Here is a 15,449-nt window from a genome sequence, read left to right as displayed (position 1 = left end):
CCCTTTAATCATGCAACAAGTTCTTTGAGTGTTCATGGTTCTACATAGAACTATTTTCTTTACTAAAGAACCCTTGAACCCTTTTTTTAAGAGTGTAGGCTTGTCTAGTCTTGTTTCAGAGAAGGAATCATGTACTACAGTTTTTTAAAAATATGGTTCCTCAAGGGTTCTTTAGTAAAGAAAATGGTTTTATATAGAACCCAGCATGCTTTGCATGATTAAAGGGTTCTTTGCATCGTGAAAGAGTTCTTCAGGTTGCTTGAGAATATGTTGTATATGATTCTATATAGAACTTTTTTGAAAAGAGGTCTATATAGTACCAAAAATGGTTCTTCTATTGTGATGATGTCAAGCTTGTGACAGTAGAGGAACCCTTTTTGGTGCTATATAGACCCATCTACAACACATTCTCCATCAATCTGAAGAACTTTTTCACCTTGCTAGAAACCCTTTAATCATGCAAAGGGTTCTTTGAGTGTTCATGGTTCTACATAGAACCATTTTCTTCACTTACTTTGCTTGTCTACTCTTGCTTCAGAAAAGGTATCATGTACTATATAACACACTTTTTTAAGAATATGGTTCTTCAACGGTTCTTTAGTAAAGAAAATGGTTCTATATGGAACCATGAACACTCTAAGAACCCTTTGCATGATTAAAGGGTTTATTGCATCATGAAAGGTTCTCTGTCAATCTGAAGAACACTTCCACGATGCAAAGAGCTCTTCAATCATTCAAATGGCTCTTTGAGTGTTCATGGTTCTACACAGAACCATTTCTTTACTGAAAAAAACTTGAAGAACCCTCTTGTTTAAGAGTGCAGTGTAACTATGAAAGCTGGTGTAAGTGATTCGCTACTCTTCACTTCTAAAGGCACTTTTGTTTCGTTTGCTGCTCTCAGTAACCCTTATATCTGTTTTCGGTTCCGTCTCTCCTCTAGTCCTCCACTGCTCTCCTATCTCTCTGTTCTTATTCTCCTCAGCGCTCCCTGTATCTCCCAAACTCCAGCCCCGAAACCAGGCAGGAGTTGTAATCCATTTACGCTGTCCCGCCAAACAAATTCCTCCTAAATAACCTCTGACACACTTACAAGCAGACTTAGCCGGGGTACCATCGGGAGAGCGGGGCTTCGGAAGGGGGGCAGAAACTCCGGGGAGAGAGCGAGAGGCAGAACAATTAAGAATGGGAGAGTGCACACACAGGAGCACCGGAACAACAAAGAACTCAAGCAGAGGCTCAAAACACAGAGAAACTACCGTCACGCCGATTTCGCTCCCTCTCCCTCTCTTCTATCTCTTTCCCATGCAGGTGGTGCCCAGGGGTGGCTTTTCTTGGGCTGAGCAGATTCAAGTGTGTGTGTGTGTGTGTGTGTGTGTGTGTGTGTGTGTACACCTTACTTACAACAGAACATTTTGACAATGTGGGGACATTTGGACACATGAGGACTTTTTTTTTGAAATTTTTATTTTGAAAGTTTATTTTATTTAAACTACAAAATCCAAAGTTTTTCTCAACCCTTTAATTAATTATTACACACTAATGCTTATTATTCAGTGACTACAGGGACTTCAATGCAAACTGGCTGAGCTATTATGTTACTGAAGTGTGTAATAAAGCTTTGGGCCAGTCGGTGGTCTTTGGCCATTTAAGGGGTCAAATGAGGTTGAGGTCCTGGTTAGGCTCATGTATGGGTATAGCACTGCATTTAGTGTAATAACTAAGGCTGGGATGATAAACAATTTTGAAAAATCTATACAATGATAAATTGAAAAAGTATGAGAAATAATTTTTAAGTCTTTCACATATTTAATTGTATCTACACTCAAATATTCAACACTCAAAGAACCCTTTGCATGTTGAGATTGTTCCTCAGATTGGTGGAGAATGTGTTATATATGGTTCTATACAGAATCTTCTTGAAAATTGTTCTATAGAGCACCAAAAGGGCTCTGCTATGCTCTTAAAAATGGCTCTTTAGTAAGGAAAATTGATGTGTATAGAACAATGAACACTCAAAGAACCCTTTGCATGACTAAAGTGGTCTCTGCATGGTGAAATGGTTCTTAAGATTGATTGATCATTCTCCATCAATCTGAAGAACCATTTCACCATACAAAGAACCATTTTAGCATGCTAAGCGTTCTTTGAGTGTTCTTGGTTCTATAGGGAACCATTTTCTTTATTAAAGAACCCTTGAAGAACCATATTTTTTAAGTGTGTGGGTTTCCATTAGAAATAAAGTGATAGAAAAAACAATAAATTCGACTTCATGGCCGTTATCGAAAAATATCGATAAATTTAAAAAAGTGGTCGAATCACAAAGATAGTTTTACAAGATTTTGATTGAGTGTGTGTATGTGTGCACATGTATGTTTCATCAGTGTGTTTTCTTGTGTTTGTTTTCCTACATTTTCAGGACAAGAACCAGAGGTAACCTACAAAGTGAGGACCAATAAAGTTTAACTGAGGCTGCCGAGGTAAACTTTAGGGTTAGGTTTAGGGTCAGGGATGAGCATATATATTAAAGTACGTATATATCACGTTTGGGACATACGCATGACCCCACGTCCTGACACTGTATAAAAACACAGCTGTGTGTTATGTGTGTGTGTAAGAGAATGTGTGTGAACCTTAAAGCTGATTAACCCAGTCCCACTGCCTTAATGAGAGCAGAGAACTGTGGGGCACCTCAGAGACCTCAGAACAGCGAACCTTCGCCTGAGTCTCAACCCCAGCCAAGCGCTCGCTCCACACACACATCAAAGAGCGGCGAACAGGAGAGGAGACGCGGGGGGGGAGGAGGAGAGGAAGGAGAGGGGGATGGACGGAGGGATGCCTTATCTCCTCCTGAGAGGATGCTGCTCTGCGGAATGAGATTGTCTAGAGCTGCCACCTGTCCCAGCCATCTTTGAAGGCAGCGCTAAGCCTGTGATGGGCCTGACCTCCTTCAGCTCCTTCTCTTTTATGTCTCTGTTCATTTTCTGCTTTGTTACATCCTCTCTCGCCCTCCCTCCCCCCTCTCCCTCACTCTCTGTCTCTCTCTCTTTCTCTCTCTTGCTCTCTCTCATCTCTTGTGGCCTTCTCTCCTGTGCTAACTACAAGGGGCAGGGATGTACCTCTTGTTATTGAAGCTCACACCCATAATAAGGAAGGGAAACATTTTAATTACTGTTTTCTCTCCTGGCCCCTCCCTCGCTCCCTCCCTCCCTCCCAGAACACAATAGGCTTCGGTAAAGCCCAGAGGGGGGCGGATACGGAGGACGGGGGTGTTAACCTTAAACTCACCGCCAGAGAGACCGAGATTCATACACAGTCCTGCACACACAGGCCTGGATCGGGTGAGATGCTCTGCCCGTAATTCCCACCGAGACTGTCTAGTACACTCTTAAAAGGATGGCTCTTCAAAGGTTCTTTAGTAACAACAATGGTTTTAAACAGAACCATGAACACTCAAAGAACCATTCGCATGCTTGCAAGGTGAAATGCTTCTTCAGATGGAGAATGTGTTGTATATGGTTCTATATAGCACCAAAAAACGGTTCCTCTACTGTTACAACATCAGGCTTGTGCACAGTAGAAGAACGCTTTTTGGTGCTATACGGATCCCCTTTCAAAAAGGTTCTATACAGAACCATATACAACACATTCAACCATTTCACCATGCAAAGAACTATTTAAGCCTGCAGATGATTCTTGGAGTGTTCATGTTCTATGTAGAATCACTGTTTTTATTAAAGAACCCTTAAAGAATTAACTTTTGTGTAGAACAGAGCGGAGAAAAGGGGAAATGAAGAAATAGAGGTGAGATGGTTCTATCAGCCACACACAGCTTCAAATAAAGACCACAGTTCAAATAAGGGATGTACGATAGTTTCTGAATCATATCGGTATCAGGATCATATCGGTATTGTAATCATATCAGTATTGTAATCATATCGGTATCGGGATCATATCAGTGTCAGGATCATATTAGTATTGGAATCATATTGGTATTGGGATCATATCAGCATCGGGATCAGATCAGCATCAGGATCATATCGGTATCAAAATCATAACGGTATCGGAATCATATCAGTGTCAGGATCATATTAGTATTGGGATCATATTGGTATTGGGATCACATCAGAATCGGGATCATATCAGGATCATATTAGTATTGGAATCATATTGGTATCGGGATCATATCAGCATTGGGATCAGATCAGCATCAGGATCATATCAGCATCAGGATCATATCGGTATCAAAATCATATCGGCATCGGAATCATACCGGTATTGGAATCATATCGGCATTGGAATCATACCGGTATCGGGATCATATCGGCATCGGAATCATATCGGTATCAGGATCATATCAGTATCGGGATCATATTGGTATCGGAATCATATTGGCATCGGAATCATATCAGTATCAGGATCATATCAGTATTGGAATCATATTGGTATCAGGATCACATCAGAATCAGGATCATATCAGGATCATATTAGTATTGGAATCATATTGGTATCGGGATCATATCAGCATCGGGATCATATTGGTATCAAAATCATATCGGTATCGGAATCATATCGGTATTGGGATCATATCAGTATCAGGATCATATCAGTATTGGAATCATACTGGTATCGGGATCACATCAGAATGGGAATCATATCAGGATCATATTAGTATTGGAATCATATTGGTATCGGGATCATATCAGTATCGGGATCACCCAGAAGACATTACGGCATGTTAACTCTCCTCTCTACAAGTTCTCTGCCTAAAGAACATGTTTCTATTAACACTAGAACCAACAGCAGAAAAAACAAGAACGAGATAACCACCTTGTGACAGACCAGTGCATAAAAGCAGAACCTCGCCACTTCGAGGGTAAAGCAGACTAAAATATATCTTTTTTTCTGAATTCTTATGTAGGTGTTCATGTTTTAGCACACTCAGTGGGGTTAACGGATACCATGATACTATAATGTGTTGTTTAATGTTTTAGGGACCCCCCAAAAATTAGATTTTGGGTCCAAGGCGTTAATTGGGAAATCCTGGACCCCCCCCCCACCAGGACCCCCTGTATTTATCATCTAGATTAGTTGTAGCCCTGAAAACCCACTTTTTGCATCTCTGAATCCACCACAACTTCCACACACTGCAATGCGCAGATTGTAAAAAACATCTGACATAATGGATTCTGATGGGTCTGAAATCACCGAGACACTCTGGTAGTGATTACATTACTGCACCATCCCATGTAAAACTAATCCAGTTTGAAATAGTACTTCAGTTTTGGTTGTCTTGACATTCACAGCAGTTTGGAAAGCTTGGAAACTTGGAAAGCTGCTGAAGATTTAAAGCATTTTCTTAAAAGCGAGATTAGCACTTTTGTTGGCACGTTCTTTCAAAGTTGAGTGACGGTTTGTCTTACGTCACCACGGGAGTAAGGCAAGACGCAGATGTTGCAGGAACGGATCCACACATGTCCATCCTTCAAGAATTGCCTTTATAAATAAGTGAGGCAAAAACATAAAGAGAGACTTAAAACGTTCTTAAGAAACGAGCAACTCATCTCGATTACCTCGGTGGTTTGAGACAAGAGCATCGCTTACAGCCCTGGAGTGCTTTGTCTTTCATAACTCGCTCCGGCACGAGCCCTTCAGGCAGGAGAGGGCGAGGGAGAGAGAGAACAGAGGAGCGGAGGAACGCGGGGCTCGGCCCGACATGCCGAGGCTCCTCTAATAAGCTGCATAAAAGAGGCTGATCCGCTTATCTGTGGTGCGCTGGAGCGAGAGGGCTAATGCCACTGATGTTTCTCTTTTGTGATGAAAGGATGAAGATGGAGGAGGAGTGCTCTTCCCAGCGCCTGCAGCGAGCCCGCGGCATCCCGAAACCCCCACAAGTCCCATCCGGGCCCGAACGTGCCCTCTCCTTCACACGGCTCGCGCTGCACCCCTTCCCTTCGCCCGGCCGCACCCTCAGCCTTCGGGACGGCCCACAAGAGAACGAGCCTTCCATGGATCAGCTCATCAAAATAAAGTTATGCTGCAAAAATACCTCACCAAGTTAAATCTCAGTGCATGTTTACTACTAAAAACTCAACTATAGGAAACTAAAGTCTGTGTGTATCGTTATAAATAATGCCATCGTTCATTTATAGACACAGAATGGCACAGCTGATGGTAACCACTGCGAAAATCTACGACCCAAAAACCGTAGATGTTGTTTTTATTCACTTCAGGGGATTCTGTGTTTTCAAAGTCGAGCTTCGGAGAGGGATGGAAAGTTTGGCCGGCTGTTGATCTAAAATGAATAAAGAATGTTGAAAAGTACTTGTATGTTAGCTTTAGTGCTTGAAATAACAGCAATAAACATGTGTGAGAACAGAGCCTGGAACATTATGACTTATGTATTGCATGTTTTTTGGACTTGTGAAGCTGCCAAAGGTACAGCGCGTTTTCAGATTTCTCACTGAAAACTGACAGCAAAATCAATCGGACTGGGAGTTTTCAGGCTCACATTCTGGAGACCATTTAGTGACTGAACCTGTTCCATTACAGACTGAGCAGGATTACAGGACCCTGATTAACAAAATCACGCCTTAATTGACAGAGCTGTGAATTATGCAATAAAGACGAGTGTTATTCTTATAGTTATACTCTTAAAAAAGGGGTCTTTAGTAAAGAACATGGTTCTTTATAGGACCATGAACACTCAAAGAACCATCTGCATGCTTAAGTGGTTCTTTGCATTGTGAAATCGTTCTACATATTACAGAGCCCTGCTGGTGGCCATGCTGTATTAACTCATGGTAACAAGATCCTAATGCATGGCCATGACTTAGTAAGCTTGGGAACGAGGTCATGCCTTACTAAGTCGTGGCCATGACTTAATTATCTTGTCTCCATGTCTTACTACATAGTGGCCACACATTAGGATCTCATTCCCATGCCTTACTGAGTCATGGCCACGACTTAATTATCTTGTCCCCATGCCTTACTAAGTCGTGGCAACATATTGGGATCTTGTTCCCATGCCTTATTAAGTCCTGGTCATGACTTAATTATCTTGTCCCCATGCCTTACTATGTCATGGCCACGACTTAATTATCTTGTCTCCATGCCTTACTAAGTTGTGGCCACAACTTAATTATCTTGTCCCCATGCCTTACTAAGTCATGATCACGCATTAGGATCTTGTTCCCATGTCTTATTAAGTCATGGCCATGACTTAATTATCTTGTCCCCATGCCTTACTAAGTCGTCGCCATGACTTAATTATCTTGTTCCCATGCCTTACTAAGTCGTGGCCATGACTTAATTATCTTGTCCCCATGCCTTACTAAGTCATGATCACGCATTAGGATCTCATTCCCATGTCTTATTAAGTCATGGCCATGACTTAATTATCTTGTCCCCATGCCTTACTAAGCCGTGGCCATGACTTAATTATCTTGTTCCCATGCCTTACTAAGTCACGGCCATGCATTGTTTTTATTTATACAGCATGTCCCCAGTGGGGCTCCGTAACAGACAGATGGAGAATGTGTTTATATGGTTCTAGCTCCAAAAAGGGATCTCCTATTGTTGCAATGTCAAGCTTGTGACAATAGAAGAACCTTTTTTTTTAAGTTTCTATATAGAACCAGATACAACACCATCATTCTCCATCAATCTCAATGCAAAGAACCATTTAATCATGCACATGGTTCTATAAAGAACCCTTGAAGGACCATTTTTAAGAGTGTAGGTTTTGCTATTCAGGCCACGTTTACCCTGCTGACAGCTGACTCTCTCAGTTCAGTGGTCAGTGGAAGTTGGACACAGAGGGGGATGGATTGATATGAAGTCCCGCCTGGCGAGTGCAGCCAACCATCTCCTTCTGTCCAGCCGGCACGACAGTGGCTTTCCCAGCTTCGGTGTTTACACCAGAGGTGCCTTCATCTGGGCCAGCGGTGGCTTACTATGCTCTACCAAGGGCACTGAGGTGGGGAATATTCCCAGATATGATGCCCAGCATCATGGGTCTGTAGCCAGAGCTCCATGTTTGGGTGAATTTATTGGGCCTGGAGGTCTTTATTTTCTACATCCTGATGGTTTTGGCCATTTTAGAATAAAACATCAGTGAGGCCTTCTGTCTTAGCCTTATCTAGATCAATGTACTGGTACTGGCACACTTTCATAAATACAAAATATGCAAAATACCATTAGAAAGCTTGAATATTTTGGGATTCGATTCCCACAAACCGTTTTATGATCCGTTATTCACAGCAGTTACAATCGTCTCATTTGCAACATCAGCACCAAATGCAAGCACTAGCAAATCTGTGGGTCCCCCAAGTGTTCTTCAAAGCCTCGCCGCTCTACACAGAGACACCATAACCCAAGACATTTGGTCTGATAACACGGCAAGAGTCAGAGATCAGTTTAGAGATCTGAGTCAGGAGGAAATAAACTCCTCCATTCTAGACTCTGTTACTCTGTGTCACTAATTCAGACAATTATTCTGATGGCTGGAGAGTGTTACCTTTCAAATGAGACCTAGATCATGACTGTAGCCCAAAGTATGTGAGAACAGCGCCCCCTTTTACTTTGGGTGTGCCGTTTCAGGCAAATATGGGGTGACAGTAAACAAAGGTGTCAAAAAGAGTTCTTTAGAGCCGTGCTGTAGAGAAACAACTTTTGCTTCCCTAAAGAACCGTTCAATTGAGTTTGAGCTGAGTTTTTAAAAGTACCACCTATTAAAAGGTTCTTTAAGAAACTTAAGGTGCTTCTTCAGCAGCGAACCCTTTTTGGCACCTTACTTTTAAGAGTGTTGTACGAGGGATTACAGGCCACAGGGTGCTGAAGAGATCTTTATCCAAGCCAGAGCACTAAGCTCCGAAACTGTATCCATTGCTGCAACTTGGGCTCCACTTTCCAGCAGGGTGAGGTTTTCACACATCTGAGAAGTCGTAGGCCGACATTGGAAAGCTTAGAAGTAGTTTCATTTAGACTTGAATGTCAAGCACAGGTGTCTTGAAGGAGCCAAAACTCTCCGAAAGGACAAAATGCTGAAAGAACCATTCGCGCAGCCAGAAACGAAGTGCCAGACATGAATACCTCCATTGTTTGGTGGAGTTTGTTGAGGAAACGATACGGCTTAGCACCAGTGGGACGACCACGGGTACATCCAGCGACTCTGGAAGTCTCTGGCCCTGCTGGAAGTTCGTCCTTTGCCTTATTCAAAAACATCCTCTCGCTGTTTCAAGCTGCATATGAAAGCCAAGCTTTCGATTCAGCGTGCTTTAATTCCCATAATGGGACACGGCTCTTACTGGCCAAGAGCGCATCTGTTTAAGAAAATAAGAACACTTGGAGGAGGAGGAGGAGGAAGAGGATCCCCCTCCCCAGTGGAGACGAGAAGTTGCTTAGCCAGCAAGTGGCTCACTGTTGCTGAGGCCCAGTGACCCTCTAATCAGCCTACAATATAAACAGATGTTGCAACGCTAGCGACGCTTACACACCCTCGCACAATTACAATCTTAAGACATCCGCTCTGTCTCTCTCTTTCATTAATCCCCCCTCAATCCCATGCTCTTATCCACACTCTGTTAGCGCGGCAGTAAGCAGGATGATATGGAAACTCTTATCCCTTTTTTTATTTATGAAAAAGAAAAGGAGCAGCTAAGGCTCAGGAATCGCGATTCCGCTAATGCGCAAAAAGAGGCCTATTTATCCTGTACGCTTTTTATCCCGAGCGACGACGAGCTTTGTGTGCAGCAGTGGGAGAGAAGCCGCTGAGCAAACACAGCATCGCTGCCTCGACTGCTACGCTCACATTACGAGCCTCATTTCTCAGTTTTCAGAACTTTTTTGCTCAGGTCCAAATTTTCTGCAGTGATTTAAGGAGTTTTAAATCATAGAAATGCTTTTCCTGCTTTTCCCTTTTCCGTATCTGATACTGATGATCAAATCTCATTCTCTGCTGTCATTGCTCTGCTGTCTGGTGACCAGAGGAGGATGGGTTCCCCTTTTTGAGTCTTGGTTCCTCTCAAGGTTTCTTCCTCTTACTCTTAGGGAGTTTTTCCTGCTACTGTCACCATTGGCGACACTCATGGGGACTCGGACCCAGATTGTCTGTGAAGCTGCTTTGTGACAACATCAGCTGTACAAAGCGCTATAAAAATAAACTTTGACTTGACAGTGATGGTTCGTGTTTGTAAGTGGCTCAAATCTACGTGGACATTTTAATATCAAATTTGCTGCTGCTGAAACTTGATGATGACAAAAGTGATATGCGCATGCGTAAGAAAGTATGAAGTAAAAGGAAAACATATGAATTCTAACGAATTCTTATCTGACGACTCTTCTCATGGTCTCATGGCCATATATCAGATATACATCCAATCTAAGCCGCATATTGTAGATGTTAGATGTTGTTTTTTTACATCACTTGAAAAAGCCAGCTGCCATTTACAGCTATGTGAATGTTTCATGATGAGCAGACAAAACGACCTGGAATAAAATCCTGTTACATTAACATAGAGGTGGGTAAGATGGCAATATATAGTATTGTGACTTTAAGACATTTTCATGATATTTATATTTTTAGACGTCTGATCAGTTGGAACAGAGAAAAAATAGCCAGCAGTGATTTTTATTCAATATTTGGCACTAAATTACTAATATTGCTCTCGTTACAATGAAACTTGCAGTTGGTCAGTGTCTACAAGTACTGACAATATACACAGTATGTCCAGAAAAGCAAACTGTATTGTATTGTGACATAATTTGTCACAATAACAATATATATTGCCCTACTTTAATGCATGCAGAAGGCTGACATGTTTTCCCTGTCCTGTAAAATTCCCTTTTTGGACACAAGAATTTTTCACGATAGCAATGATTCAATGATTGGCTCGAATTCACATTGAAAAAAATCAGATTTTTGTGCTCACACCACTCAGAAAAAGTCAGATTTGTCCCAAACTTTGTCCCAGCAATGTGAATTTAGCCCTAACCCAATCTGCAATGAGAAAGGGAAGAAGACGGAAAAAAAAAAAACGAAAGAGAGAATTTCGTGAGCCCTTGCTGTATCGACAGTATCCTCAGTCCTGGCCCTGGCTCTTCTGCTCCCTCGGTCTCAAGACGGCGGTGGGGGGTGTCCGCTGCATGTTGCCGTGGCGACCAGGTGTGTGAGCTGGCAGGTGGAGGCTCGTTTAGGAGCATTAGGCCCTGCCACGCGCCGGCAGGAAGACTAATCACACTTTACCTGCCTCGCCCCTCGCATCCCTCCACTACTGCCTACACAGCACAAAGAGCCACGAGCGGCTCTCCATTACACACACATCTCACACTTACACACACACTAACACACACGCACACCTGGGACACATTTATGACCTGATGGATCTGCAAAGAGGAAAAGCAGCGCCGGAGGAAGCTGGGGCTCAAGAGGAATGTCCGTGTGTGTGTGTGTGTCATGGCTTGGTTCCACTGGAGTTTAAGGGTCAGTATTTTTCACACTTCAAAAAGAGTGTGGAAGCGAGTGATTGGCACCAGAGGTTTTTTTTAAAGCTGGGGAATCAGACATGCCTTTGGGGGTTGGGTGAGGATTGGGAAGGGGGAGTTAAAGGATCTTCTGCTCTCTCTGCTGTGGAGAAAGACCATGCAGTCTCACACTACAAACATGCATGTTCACCTTACCTTAGTTGTGCCTGTAATGAACCTGCATGGAGTTTTAATCCTGGTAGAACCTGTCCAGCTCAAAAAACAGATGCACCCTTAACTTATAATGATCTAATGAACTGAATTTACTGAAGTGGATATGTGCTTCCTCACTGCAAGAACCTTCTCAGGGACCAGGAAATTGAGAACTATCAGGTGCGTTGACTGAATGAATCAAGGAGAATTTTAATTCCTACTCCAGAGTTGTACTTTTATGCACAGCAGGACCAATTGGCTTGAAATGTGTCATAGTAAATTTTCCTGACTGGGCAAAATTGCCATCCATCAATTTTGAAAACTTGCTTTTATAAGTTGTTCTAAATACCGTCAGAGGAGGCATGTAACCAGTGATGAACCAATCAAGACAAGCCAGCCTCGCTCGGAAAGAAAAATAAAAAAGAATTTGACTAGGCAAGAAAGTGAGTACCAAAAATGTTTCATATTTCCCTGTATTGGGAATTCAGCACACTGAAGATCAGTTTTCCTGTTCTAGATCACTGTACTGGTCCCGGCACACTTCCATCAAAGCATTCACTTCTAATTGTTTATACATAGTTTTTATGCATCAAATCGTCCAGCAATACAGTGATGCAATGCACCGTTAGAAAGCTTGAGATCTCCAGATCCGATTTCCACAAACCATTTTATGATCCGTTATTCACGGCAGTTACGATTGTCTCATTTGCAACATCAGCACCAAATGCAAGCACTAGCAAATTTCTGAGTCCTCACCTTCAAAGCCTCGCTGCCTCCACAGAGACACCATAATCCAAAACATGTGGTCTGGTAAAACGGCAAGAGTCAGAGATCAGTTTAGAGATCTATGAGTCAGGAGGAAATAAACTCCTCCATTCTAGACTCTGTTACTCTGTGTCACGAATACATACAATTATTCTGATTATTGGGAACAGACTTGAGAATGTTACCTTTTAAATGAGTCCAAGAACAAGACTCTAGGCCAAAGTATGTGGGAACAGTCCTCCTTTAACTTTGGATACACTTTTTCAGGCAAATATGGGGCAGCAGTTAACAGGTTAAAGAAAGCAGCTTCAGTCTCAACTTTGCTGTGTTTTTGCTTCTCTCTGAAATGACATGACCACTGCAGCATCACCATCACTTTTATTAAACTACACACTGGTCACGAATCCTGATGTGTGGCAGTAATACTAAACAGTAACTCTCTCAGGATCTGTGTAGTTCTTGCTCAGTAGTTAGTTGGCTTTTTATTCATGGCTTTTCTTGAGACTTTATTCGTATAAAAATCCTACAAAGTTGCTGTTGCTCATTATAATTCCGTTAGAATTCCCATCAGATCCTGGAGACACTCTCCACCCTGCAGTTCATCGTACTTCTCTTGGGCTCTTCCATGCGGAAAGAATGGAGTGCTTTCAGATGAGGTGGCCCCCTTTGACTTCTCCTGCTCCTTTTCAGCTCTTTTGTTGAGGACAGCGACTTTTCCACGTGAACTTTGACCCCTGCAGCTCTTGGAGTGCCCTTATCACCCCTCACTGTTTACCCCACTGGGGTCCAGCCAGCCAGAACCTTTCAGTCTTTCCTGAACCTTTTAGCTGTCGCCCCATTTTTGCCTGAAACAGCATTCCCAAAGTTAAAGGAGCCCTGTTCACACATACTTTGGCCTACAGTCATGGTCTTGGTCTCGTTTTAAAGGGAACCCTCTCAGGTTTTTTATCACCAATCAGAATAACTGTATGAATTAGTAACACAGAGTAACAGAGTCTAGAATGGAGGGGTTTATTTCCTCCTAACTCATAGATCTCTAAACTGATCTCTGACTCTTGCCGTGTTATCAGACCACATGTTTTGGATTATGGTGTCTCTGTGGACGAGGCGATGCTTTGAAGGTGAGGACACACTGATTTGCTGGCGTTTGATCATTCTATGCTGGTGTTGCAAATGAGGCGATTGTAACTACTGTGAATAATGGATCATGAAATGGTTTGAGGGAATCGAATCCTGTGATTTCAAGCTTTCTAACAGTGTATTGCATCACCGTATTGATGGACGATTTGATGCATAAAAATGATGGGGAAAAAAACGGAAGTGAACACTTCATTGGAAGTGTGCCAGTACCAGTACAGTGGTCAACGTATAGCCTTCCTCTGTCACTGCTTTCTGTCTTTCTTTCTTTACATAGACTTGTCCTTTCTTTCCTTCAGCTTAGGACCCTCGATCTACCTTCTGCTACCACATTGCCTGCCCTTACGTTTCTCTCTCTCCCTCTCTCTCTCAGCCTTTATGAAAGGTGGCAGTCTTGCTGACCTGGACAGGGCGCTATTAGCCCGTGATGTTCTTCTGATTGGTCCAACTGTAGTTAACCTTTCTGCATTCGGACAAGTCAGCCGGATCGTCGCTGGCGGAGCACGGAAAACGAGAGGGCAGCTAATGAACTAGCTAAAGAGAGATTCACTAAACGCTCTGGAAGAGAGAGAGAGAGAGGGAGAGAGAGAGCTTCATTAAGTGCAGTGGATTAAGTCTACTCTGTCAGGCCCAGCTCGAGGCCAATTCAGCCAAACTAAACAAGCCATCACATCGAATTCCAGTCCGCAGGCGACGGCCAGGCAAAAGGTGCTGGGCCAAATTAACCTCTCAAAAGGCCTTCGCTCACATCATCTCTCTTTTTCTCCTTTTGCTCTCTCTTTGTATCGCTGGCACTCTGCAACGGGAATCAGGAAGAAAGAAAGAAAAAGAGAGACAGATCCAGAGAGAAAGAGAAGCTGACGGCTCTCCTCCCTGCAGTGCTTTGATCAGGGCGCTGATGAGGGAGGCTGCTTACTCTCGGCCCCTAATGAGGGAATTAGGGAACGTAGCGACTCTTTCCCCTCATACTAACCTCCCTCCAGACGGAAAAAAGAAAGGAGAGAAAGAGAGAGAGGGAGAGATAGAGAGAGTGGGCAACTAGTCAAACGTCAGGCCCAATCATTCTGCCTGAGCTTTTGCCTTTCACCTTGCAGAGAGGAAAGAAAGCGAACCTGAGGAAAGGCAAAATCTACATTAGAGAGTCTCCAGTTCTCGACAGAGAGCAGGGATGAGCCTGTGTGTCTGCGATATTCCCAAGTGGTGATAATTCCTGAGGTGGAAATTGAGTTGGATCTGAGATTTGAAGACAGGTTCGGACGATGCAACTCAAGTGATGTTCTGGAAACCCCTTTTATCGTGACCATGAAACCCCTCGGTAACTCCACACTATTAAAAATGAGAATTTAATGCTATATAGTAACTGATTACACTCAACTGAGGACACGAGAGTTCGCCCGACTTCTTAGAGTAGTTCTGATCCTCAGTTAGGTAAATAAAATAAGACTGAGGTGTTTATATGCTCACTCTACTCAACAGTCTGATGAAAAACATGCACATCACAAGTAATCAGACCTAATCAGGTAGAAATCAAGCTTGTAACAATAGGAGAACACTTTTTTGGTGCTATCTAGAACCATTTTACAGAAAGATTCTATATAGAACCATCTACAACTCAGTCTCCATCAATCTGAAGAATGATTTCACCACAAAGAGCACCATTTAAAACATGAAATGGTTCTATAAACACTCTTAAAAATATGGTTCTTCAAGGGATATTCAGTAAAAATGGTATATATAGAACCACAAACACTTAAATAACCGTTTGCATGATTAAAGAATTCTTTGCATCACAGAAGGGTTCTTCAGACTACAGACTTCAAAAAGAGTTCTTCTGTTGTTACTAGCTTTACAACGTGACAGTAGCAGAACCCTTT

The 15,449-nt window shown here is 42.7% G+C and overlaps 1 protein-coding gene across 1 annotated transcript in view; it reads right to left on the bottom strand.

The window, feature by feature from the left end:
* Window positions 1-15,449, bottom strand: part of gli3 (GLI family zinc finger 3) — a 213,944-nt gene that overhangs the window by 119,952 nt on the left and 78,543 nt on the right. The window lies entirely within an intron of this gene.

This window comes from Colossoma macropomum, unplaced genomic scaffold, assembly GCF_904425465.1.
Source record: "Colossoma macropomum unplaced genomic scaffold, Colossoma_macropomum, whole genome shotgun sequence".
NCBI classification, from domain to species: Eukaryota; Metazoa; Chordata; class Actinopteri; order Characiformes; family Serrasalmidae; genus Colossoma; species Colossoma macropomum.
The sequence above is the reverse complement of the archived record's forward strand: the minus strand, read 5'-3'. Positions and strand labels throughout refer to the sequence as shown.